Raw genomic sequence first — 8,706 nt, 5'->3', positions numbered from 1 at the left:
GGGGAGAGAAGACAAGCAAGCAAGGAGAGACAAGAGGTCCTTTCTAAACGAGCAATGGAAAGAAATAGAGGAAAGTAACTGAATGGGAAAAACCAGAGATCTGTTCAAGAAAATTGAAGATATGAAAGGAACATTTCGTACAAAGATTACCACAATTAAGGACAAAAGTGGAAAGGACCTAACAGAAGCAGAAGACATCAAGAAGAGGTGGCAAGAATACACAGATGAATTATACCAGAAGAAATGGAGGTCTCATACACCCTAGGTAGTGTGGTTGCTGACCTTGAGCCAGACATCCTGGAGAGTGAAGTCAAATGGGCCTTAGAAAGCTTTGCTAACAACAAGGCCAGTGGAAGTGATGATATTCCAGCTGAACTATTTAAATTTTTTAAAAAGATGATGCTGTTAAGGTGCTACACTCAATATGCCAACAAATTTGGAAAACTCAGCAGTGGCCAGAGGATTGGAGAAGATCAGTCTACATCCCAATCCCAAAGAAGGGCAGTGCCAAAGAATACTTCAATTACTGCACAATTGCACTCATTTCACACGATAGCAAGGTGATGCTTAAAATTCTACAGGGCAGGCTTAAGCAGCATGTGGACCGAGAACACCCAGAAGTGCAAGCTGGATTTTGAAGGGGCAGAGGAACCAGAGACCAAATTGCAAACATGCGCTGGATTATGTAGAAAGCTAGAGAGTTCCAGAAAAAACATCTACTTCTGCTTCATTGACTATGCAAAAGCTTTTGACTGTGTCGACCACAGCAAACTATGGCAAATTCTTAAAGAAATGGGAGTGCTGGATCATCTCATTTGTCTCCTGAGAAATCTCTATGTGGGACAAGAAGCTACAGTTAGAACTGGATACGGAACAACTGATTGGTTCAAAATTGGGAAAGGAGTATGACAAGGCTGTATATTGTCTCCCTGCTTATTTAACTTATATGCAGAATTCATCATGCGAAAGGCTGGACTGGATGAATCCCAAACTGGAATTAAGATTGCCGGAAAAAATATCAACAACCTCAGATATGCTGATGATACAACCTTGATGGCAGAAAGTGAGGAGGAATTAAAGAACCTTTTAATGAGCGTGAAAGAGGAGAGCGCAAAATATGGTCTGAAGCTCAACATAAAAAAAAACTAAGGTCATGGCTACTGGTCCCATCACCTCCTGGCAAATAGAAGGGGAAGAAATGGAGGCAGTGAGAGATTTCACTTTCTTGGGTTCCATGATCACTGCAGATGGTGACAGCAGTCACAAAATTAGAAGACACCTGCTTCTTGGGAGAAAAGCAATGACAAACCTAGACAGCATCTTAAAAAGCAAAGACATCACCTTGCCGACAAAGGTCCGTATAGTTAAAGCTATGGTTTTCCCAGTAGTAATGTACGGAAGTGAGAGCTGGACCATAAAGAAGGCTGATCGCCGAAGAATTGATGCTTTTGAATTATGGTGCTGGAGGAGACTCTTGAGAGTCCCATGGAATGCTAGAAGATCAAACTTTCCATTTTTAAAGAAATCAGCCCTGAGTGCTCACTAGAAGGACAGATCCTGAAGTTGAGGCTCCAGTACTTTGGCCACCTCATGAGAAGAGAAGACTCCCTAGAAAAGACCCTGATGTTGGGAAAAATGGAGGGCACAAGGAGAAGGGGACGACAGAGGATGAGATGGTTGGACAGTGTTCTCGAAGCTACTAACATGAGTTTGGCCAAACTGCGAGAGGCAGTGAAGGATAGGCGTGCCTGGCGTGCTCTGGTCCATGGCGTCACGAAGAGTCGGACACGACTGAACGACTTAACAACAACAACAACAAAGGCCATCCAAGAGCAGTAAATACTGTGCTGTGGGTAAAGTTACCTCCCATGGGTGCAAATTCTTCAAATCCACTCCAGCCACCTGTGATTTCTGTTTGAATCTAGATTGATACATAGCATGTAGAGCATGTGCCACTGAGTGAGGAACATTGTACACAGCATAGCTGCTGCCAGTCATGCTCATTTCAAAGATTTGTAATGGAAGACTCTCCAATCTCTCCTCTCCCGTGCAACGTTTCTTAGGCTCTTCACCCACATTATTATTTTTCAATGAGCAATTAAAGGTATTTTCCCAGAAATCCTTGATCAAATCGTTTTGTTTTTCCTCAAAAGGATTTAGACTCTGAAGAAATGTTCTGAATCCAAGGGGTTCATTTGAGTGTAGAGATATAGATAAGGCACCCTGAAAATTCTGCATATTCCACCTCCTTTCATTGGTGGTTTTGAAATCCCAATGACTTGTCACAAGCCATACTTTACCCATAGGAAGTTGTGCCATTTGAAGATACACAATCAAAATGTCCATCACCATGGAATTACCATAGACCACAAAAACATTGGCTTTGCTTGTCATGACATTTGAAATTTTATTAAATTCAATGAAGAGCAAATCTGACATTCCATCAGCATAAGCCAATGGCCATATCCTATGTATAAAATCAACACAGATGTAATTCAGGGTAAGCTGTGGAACTAATGCTTCCAAAAAAATTTCTCCAATAATGTATTTCATAGTAAAGACACTAACCCATGTCCATTTGAAATGCAAAAGTAACTTAACCAATCCACTGTACTCATGGACATCATTAGGGACCATCTGGTACAGGGAATGGTACAGTCTTCTTTCAGTTATCCTTGAGTCAAGACAGTCATAGGTGAACTAAAAGCAAACACATATATGATGTGAATAGCACAGAAAATGTGTGGATAAAGGGTGTGCATTGCTAATATGGATTACGTTTGTCCACAGCCACTGCTTTGGGTTAAATGAATGTTTCATTTACCAGGGAAAAATAATGATAGCATCTTCAGATGAAGGGCAGTATACAAATTTAATTACTACCACTACTACTACCAACAACAACACCAACAGCAGATGCATAGCAGGATATATTTAGATGACCCTCTCATTAGAAGCAATGTGTTAGATACATTCTTAAACTAGTTTCAATTAGTTCACATCAATGGATATTTGAAGCCAAGGCAATCTTGATGCATTTAACTTGAAATAATCTAAATAAACATAATTTAGTGTGTAATCCACTGGTTCCTGGAAAGGTGTCTCAATATCATAGGGTTTGTCTGATATTTTTCTCCAAAGATGTGCAGGAGCTCAACCTACAGAGATGGAGAAATGCCCCTCCAAGCCCCCTCTCCGCTTATCAATAAGACAAAAACCCGGACAGAACAAAGAACTTTGAGGCAGACTGCAGCAGAACTGAACAGACCTACTGCTCAGTGTCTCTAACACAAAAAAGACTGTTATTAATTGACATAACTGTCAGGGATCAAAGCATTGCTCGGGAAGAGAGGTGGAGAGCATAGATGAGAAGGCAGAGAGAGAAGATTGGGATTCAGCCAGTCAGGGGGAGGAGCGTAAATATCAAGAGCAATTACTGATAATAACTACAGATACTTCCAGCCCCAGTCCTCCCCAGCAGACGTCTCCGGAAGAGAGAGAAAGTCCTCGCGCTGTCAGTAGCAGACAGGGGGAGGAACAAAGGGGGAGACGTAAGCGCAGACGTCATTTTAGAGCCACTAGAGGCTTCCTCTGTTGGAAAAGGCGCGAAGACTCTAGTCCGGAAATCTGTTAGCTAGGGAGTAGTCATGTTTCATCACTCTGTAATTCTTAATGTCTAATAAACAGCTTTTAAGCTCAACGCTTGAGCCTGCAATTCCTCACAGCAACATCAAAGGCAAGAGCTGCCGATGACAATAACATACACAAGGTATATGACCTCATAAAATTCTTTCTTAGAATGTTGCAGCCCTTGTGTGTATTAGCCCTTTACTTAGCATTTTGGATGCTCATAACTCACACAATCTCAGTAATATCCTGAAAAACACCAACCTGAGGAATCTTGTACATGTTTATAATAGTGGCCAAATTGAAGGAGAGCTCAGTAAACTTTGTTCCAAGAATGGCCATCAGATTGTTCTGGCGATCACATTTATAATTTGGAGCTGAAATATGCCTTGGAGAAAGTAGGTCCAGTGAGAGCTTATAAGTAACCGTAACCCTGTGCATGCTATCATACATGCGGAACCCCAACGTGATGTTAGGCAAAATATGGTGATTTTTGTTTATCTCCTCTACAGCAAATACAAAGGCAAGAACCTCCTGGTAGTTTTTGGGTACCACACTGCAATACAAATTAGATGTGATATAATAAACAGATTGGGGGGGGAGAGACCCAAGGAAGCACACAGAAAATTACTGCTCGTATTTTTTATCACTTCCATGAAATAACACAGGCTGATCTATTTATTTAGTAGCAACAATCTTCTACATTCATTAGAAAAATCTGCTGTGCACAGAATATTTCCTGTATTACAAATTGCAGTGTAAGGTGTTCTTTACTGCAAATCCATTGCAAGAAAGCCGTTGTAAGGATTTTTTGATAGACTTATAGTCTTATGAACAATTCAGAAAAAAGTATTTTCATATGCTCTACAGATTCTAGAGCTGTGAAATATTTCTAGTCTAGAACTCATGGACATCCAGTGGAATGTTTCCAGGGTAGGGCTATCATGTGCATTATTTACAAATGAATCAGAAAACACATAAACCTGTGCTATATTTCTTTATATGCTTTATTTACACAAATGAATCTTGAGCAATTTCTGTGAGATAAAAACATTAATTCTACAGAGAGGAAAAAGAGGGTGACTTACATGAGTTCCTTTTGGGGTGCTAAAAAAGGCTGTTCAGATGAAATTATAGGCAAGTGCATCATGTAGAATCGAGAAGCAATAAATACAATGACAAGATTTCCTGGCTGAGAAAATTCCTGTGAAGTGACGTTACTTACTTTGCATTGGTCAAAACGGATGTTCAAGCTGGAAAGAATGGAATGGCTCTTGCTTACAATATGAGGGAGAAAACCAAGCAGTAGTATCAATAACATCAACATTTTGGGTACAAAATGCTCCTTCCAGATACACATGCCACTGTTTTCTTCAATGCCATTATTATTCAGATGAGTCTTGTTTCAAATTAATTTGAACAAGATGTGACCCAGTTTTTACATTGATCAGATGGAGTAAGAGGGTGGCTGCATCCATCTCCTCTGCTCCTATTTCATATTTTTAATTGTTGTTTTTTTTACTTTAAAAAACTCTGTTTAATGCACCTGAGTTCTTGACTGCAAGATTGTGCAAATTTTTCTGCCTGCACACAGAAGTTGTATTTTCTTTACTAGTAGTATCTAGAAGTGAGGCACTGCTGGGAGAAACAGGTTCAATGAGGTGCAGATCGTTCAAGCAACTCAAAATATGTTTAGTCTGGAAGAAACCACTGCACATCCAAAGTTTGCAAACTTATCCCAAACCTATTAGAGCTCAGAATGACAGGACCTTGCCTGCTTTTTCTGCTTTGGGACAGCTCTGAGAATTGGAGAAGACTCTTATAAGTACTTCTATTGTTGTGGTTTATTTTCTCAAGGCCTTGAACATACATTTCCTGGGGTTTGTTTAGCAGGGTAATTATATGCTCATAATTACAGGGGTGATAATCAGTTCTCCACCTGCAGAATTTGCTCTCTCTGCTACATACAGAAAAACAACTGGAAAAACAGTGGGAGTTGAACAGTCTGGTAAACTTGTATAGTATACCCAGCAAGTGTCCCAGAAAAATTGGGACATCCCATTTTTTATCATGAGAGACCAGTGGCATTTTTGGTCACCTAGGTCTTGCATGATTTTGCACCACAACTTTCCCTCTCGAAAACCCCCACTTTTTTAGGGGTTGGGGGCGTGCAATCTTGTACAGTGCCCGCAAACACACAATTTTTGGGCACCATCCCTTGGAGGAATTGTCTTGCCAAATCATGTCATATCATGGCAACCAAAAACACCACCATTCTTTCGTAAGAAAAAATGGAAATATGTTGTCCAATAAGAATTTGTCCTGGGTTTTTACTATCACCGTGTTGGAGGGTATGGTATTATACTTTCCCAAAATCAAAGCAGAATCATTCACTTGTACTTAGTTCAATGTGGTTTCTATTCTCTTGTAAAGAGAAAAACTTAATAACATGAATAATATGCACAAATTCTAATGAATGTAAGTTGAATAAGAACTCTGCCATTTTATTTTCCTGCCTCTATGAACATTAAATAATATGTGATATTGACTTGACTTTGTATTAACATATATGCTAGTGGAGCATGTATCACTTTGATCCTACCTTAATTCAACTAGGCTCTTATATAAGTGGTTTCTTGGCTGTGTTCCTTCACGTATTGTATAGAAAGATGTGTCAGAGTCATGCTGAGGTGCCTTGAAACACAGTTACTTTAAGGCAAGGCAAGGCCCTTGAACAGAGCACTAGATGAGTTTTTCCAAAGGAAATAGAAAACGAATTAGTTACAAAATGACTTTCTCCTTTAACATGTGGATGTTGATTCTGCAATATGCAGGTCAGATTAAGTTTTTCTGAAGCCTTGGAGCTGTATTAATTTCTGGGAGGTAGGAGATGCAGAAAAGGACTCTTTGCAGAAGAAAAATGTCTCAGTCTGCTTAAATAAACAACATGTGTTGTTTATGATAGAAGCACTATGTTCCCTTTGCAGCCATTTTATCCATCTATCTGTATATTCACAACAGCAGCATGAGGTCAGTTAGGCTGATAGATGGTGACTGGCCTTTTAATTAATGCCTCCTCTTTAATTAGTCACAGTCTTCATTATTTTATTGTTTCTAATGTAGTTTTTTGCTCTACTGTTGTAAATAAGATACTATGGTCAATGGTTCCAATTGATTTAATAATACTTCCATCCCATCCCAACTCCTAGGCTTCAATCAAGACTGGATCCAGGGTTTGGAAACAGTTTCCAATGTGGTCATTGCTTCCTTTATCTTGTAGTCATTCATCCTTTTTTCCAGGATTGAAGCTATGGCCTCCAGACTCGTCCAGAAACAAATGCCACATCATTTTCACAAATATATCTCATTTTGGCAATAGCTCTATTTGAAGGCTTCCACAAAGATATGCAGGTCTCCTTCAGTAATTTGCACCAGTTACATGAACCTCTGTCTTGCATCTTTAGCTTTTTTCCAGATGCCTGTGTCTGCTATTATTCCTGCCTCCCTTCAAGCTTCCAAAGATCATCCTTGGCCTCTTCTTGGGTCCCTTACCATGCTGCTCCAGCCAAGGTACTATGTTGAGCATTTTTGTGTTTTTTTAATTCTAAATTGCCCCCGATCCTTGAATGAAGGGTGGTGCATAAATAAAATAAATAGCTTCCCCCCAACGACTACTCTATTCATGACCCCTAACTTTTATTTACACACAGTGGACCGTCCACCCAGTCACCACAATTTGAGTGAAATTCTGCTTTCCTATTTATCTACAATTATGAGTCAATGTGATGTGGCAGACTGTCCAGTAACAGGCCTACTAAAACTGAGTTGGAAGCCTCTCCAAACATAGCCACCCCATTGTTGACACTAGGCTACAAGTTTTACTGACACTTTGATGCTTCCTAGGCTCCCTTTAGCTTCTATCAGGAACAAAATCCAGCTTACTTAAAAGTTAACACTTTTTTGAAATTATATAACATTATTACACTAAGCTTTATCACTTAAGCAATATGGGTTATCTGCAACAATATAAAAAATGCTACAAGAAAGTATATGTCAAGTATCAATCAACATTAATTATATTTTGCTGATTAATGTGAAGATAATAAATAGGCAGTTTTTTGTATGCTTATTGCCCTTTATTTGGAAAGAATTTCACTACCATCACTCCTTATTATCTGAAATTAAGTATGCAAGCACATACAAAGAAGACTACTGGTGAAGTGCATAGTAGTCCACACAAAGCTGCTGCCATAATAATTTGTTTTAAGGTGCTCTGGGGCCCTTTGGCTGTATCTTAGTTCTGCCCATAATAGACCTGTTAAAGTCAGTGGGCCTAAGTTACTCATGCCCACTAATTTCAGTAGTTCCGCTATGGAGTGTTAGTAACTTTGGTTTTACAACCCTTTTTTGGACTAACTTTGGCTTTTGCTGCAGCAGGTGAACAGAGCGGCTACTCTGTTTCATCAGCTGCTTGGAGAAAAGAAAAACTGAGCACAGCATTAGCCTGCTGCAGAAAGGCTTGCAGGACATTCAGGGAAGCAGGGGCAAAAGAGAGAGGGAGATGCAGGGGGAGGGGACGGTGAGGGGGCAGTACTGGAACTTTTTATCTAGAAAAAAGGCACTGGTTTTAAACATGAGACTTCAGAGGCCCACCCAAAGCAGAGCTGCAGGCCATCTGGCTTTCCAGATATGTTTGGTCTGCTCAGAAGAAATAGCTTGCTCACAAATAGCCATTTTCTCCCAAGGAATCATTGTTCTTCATACAGGAAACCCAGCAGCTGTCAGTTGCCTGAATTTGTACCATTAGGCCCTGGGAATCTCAGTGATAGGTCACCCACAACTTTTCATTCTGTGCGTGGGCCCTTCATGTCTTAGAAATTATAATGGAGTGCCAAGACCCCTGAAGGCCTGTATCTCCTCTCTTTCTCTGTTTCAGTTGACACAGTCTGTTCCTCTGTAACATTTGCCTTGAGGCGCATCAGGGCCTAATTGAAGATGATTCCTCTAGCTGGGGCATGGCAATTATTATATCGCAAGAGGTGTACAAATCAGTGCAGTTTTGACAAGTTCAGTACCCCA

The sequence above is a fragment of the Lacerta agilis genome, chromosome 14 (assembly GCF_009819535.1).
Source record: "Lacerta agilis isolate rLacAgi1 chromosome 14, rLacAgi1.pri, whole genome shotgun sequence".
Taxonomy (NCBI): Eukaryota; Metazoa; Chordata; class Lepidosauria; order Squamata; family Lacertidae; genus Lacerta; species Lacerta agilis.
Note: the sequence above shows the minus strand (reverse complement) of the source record.